Genomic DNA, 3199 nt, shown 5'->3' on the forward strand with positions numbered 1-3199 from the left:
CATCCATGACTGCCATAGTGCGTAAGCCGCCGCTGTGCGCGTAAACCCGTTCCCCGTAGGGAGGAGTCAAGCCGCCGCTTAGAGACGAAGTATTAAGTGTCCTCTTCCACATAGGGCAAGCTAGAATGAACTATCTTACCCAGGACCGCCGAAGCAGCGTGGACCAGGGGAGAACTGAACTTTATACTTCACACCACAGTATTGAGTAATGTGCCCTCTTCCACATAGGGCAAGCTGGAATGTTCCATTTTACCCAGGACGGCCGAAGCGGCGTGGACCAGTGGAGGACTACACAATCATGAGGTTTGATATCGACTTGTGTGTTTCAATAGGGTACCGATGGTATGTTTTGAACCGATTTGATTTAGCCATTCTGAAGTCATCACTTGGTTGAAGCGCTGAACTAGGGCGTGTCTATCGTTTACTTTGCATTGCGATATTATACGTTGCATGCTCTACTAGGTTAATGTCATAGGGTTGGCTATCGAGCATGCCCAAATGATGACTTGATTGTGTGCTTGCTTGAATTCTACACATTTCATACCATCGGTTAGTTGTCGAATCATTCCTCGATCATAACCTTCGTTCTTGGTTCATGTATGCTCTCTTCCACATAGGGCAAGCTAGAATTAACTATCTTACCCAGGACCGCCGAAGCAGCGTGGACCAGGGGAGAACTATACTTTGTCTTGTATGCCCTCTTCCACATAGGGCAAGCTAGAATGAACTATCTTACCCAGGACCGCCGGAGCAGCGTGGACCAGTGGAGGACTATACTTTGTTCATTACACCACAGTATTAAGTATGGTGTCCTCTTCCACATAGGGCAAGCTAGAATTAACTATCTTACCCAGGACCGCCGAAGCAGTGTGGACCAGGGGAGGACTATACTTTATACTTCACACACTAGCCAAATTGAAGTCATCACTTGGTTGAAGCTCTGAACTAGGGCGAGTCTATCGTTTACTTTGCATTGGGATAATACGCTGCATGCTCTCTTAGGTTAATGTCATGTGATTGGCTATAGAGCATGCCCAAGTGATGACTTTGTTTCAAGCTCAACAGGTAGGGTATTGAGTCCTCTTCCACATAGGGCAAGCTAGAATTAACTATCTTACCCAGGACCGCCGGAGCAGCGTGGACCAGGGGAGAACTATACTTTGTCTTGTATGCCCTCTTCCACATAGGGCAAGCTAGAACTAACTATCTTACCCAGGACTGCAAAGCAGCGTGGACCAGTGGAGGACTATACTTTGTTCATTACACCACAGTATTAAGTATGGTGTCCTCTTCCACATAGGGCAAGCTAGAACTAACTATCTTACCCAGGACCGCCGAAGCAGTGTGGACCAGGGGAGGACTATACTTTATACTTCACACACTAGCCATACTGAAGTCATCACTTGGTTGAAGCGCTGAACTACGGCGGGGTAATCGTTTACAGGTTATAATCATATAGCTGCATGCTCATTAGTAGATAATGGAATATTGTATGGCAATATGAGCATGCCCAAGTGATGACTTTGTTTCAAGCTCAACAGGTAGGGTATTGAGTCCTCTTCCACATAGGGCAAGCTAGAATGAACTATCTTACCCAGGACCGCCGGAGCAGCGTGGACCAGTGGAGGACTCTATACTTTATACTTCACACCACAGTATTGAGTACGACTTGCATAAAGCCCCTAATGAGAACCACGAGGGCTCTCTCAATGTAGAACCACGAGGGCTCTAGTACCGATTCTCTCGGTACGGCTTGGTCCGTGTTCCTTTATGCATGTACTCGCAGAAAGTCTCAACCCGGAGGTCTTGACTTTGATTGTCATAGTTGGACTACGACGGGGCATCCGACCATTGCTGATCGAACACCCCTGATTCACCATCTTTCGGGTAGGCGGTACGCGTACCTCCGGACGCGGAAGTCTCAACCCGGAGGTCTTGACTTTGATTGTCATAGTTGGACTACGACGGGGCATCCGACCATTGCTGATCGAACACCCCTGATTCATCATCTTTCGGGTAGGCGGTACGCGTACCTCCGGACGCGGAAGTCTCAACCCGGAGGTCTTGACTTTGATTGTCATAGTTGGACTACGACGGGGTATCCGACTCATCGAATACCCCAGAAGCACACCATCTTTCGGGTAGGCGGTACGCGTACCTCCGGACGCGGAAAGTCTCAACCCGGAGGTCTTGACTTTGGTTGTCATAGTTGGACTATGACGGGGCATCCGACCATTGCTGATCGAACACCCCTGTTACACCATCTTTCGGATAGGCGGTGCGCGACACCACCGACGCGGAAAGTCTCAACCCGGAGGTCTTGACTTTGTATTGTTGGATAGTCCTCTTCCACTATAGGGCAAGCTGGAAATATTCCATTTTACCCAGGACTGCCGAGGCAGCGTGGACCAGGGGAGAACTTCACGGAATCTTCAGGCATCCATGATTGCCATAGTGCGTAAGCCGCCGCTGTGTGCGTCAACTCGTTCCCCGTGAGGAGGAGTCTAGCCGCCGCTAAAAGACGAAGCATTAAGTGTCCTCATTCCACTATAGGGCAAGCTAGAATGAACTATCTTACCCAGGACCGCCGAAGCAGCGTGGACCAGGCGAAGACTATACTTTATACTTCACACCACAGTATTGAGTACGACTTGCATAAAGCCCCTAATGAGAACCACGAGGGCTCTCTCAATGTAGAACCACGAGGGCTCTAGTACCGATTCTCTCGGTACGGCTTGGTCCGTGTTCCTTTATGCTTGTACTCGCGGAAAGTCTCAACCCGGAGGTCTTGACTTTGATTGTCATAGTTGGACTACGACGGGGCATCCGACCATTGCTGACCGAACACCCCTGATTCATCATCTTTCGGATAGGAGGTGGGCGCACCTCCGACGCGGAAGTCTCAACCCGGAGGTTCGGACTTAGAGTTTTTCCCATTTAAAAGTTTTTCTCTTAGCCATACTGAAGTCATCACTTGGTGAACGATTGAACTAGGGCGGGTTAATCGTTTATAGGTATCATGTGGTTTGCATGCTCTCTTAGGTTAAGGTCATGTGGTTGGCTATCGAGCATGCCCAAGTGATGACTTTGTTTCACGCTTGCTTGATTTCTTCATGATTCCCTGTTATATAGTGTAATCATTCGAGAACAGGGAATCTTTGGTTTTGCTCAACAGGTATTGGATGTCAACTTGGTATCT

The sequence above is a fragment of the Anopheles coustani genome (assembly GCF_943734705.1).
Source record: "Anopheles coustani chromosome X unlocalized genomic scaffold, idAnoCousDA_361_x.2 X_unloc_15, whole genome shotgun sequence".
Taxonomy (NCBI): domain Eukaryota; kingdom Metazoa; phylum Arthropoda; class Insecta; order Diptera; family Culicidae; genus Anopheles; species Anopheles coustani.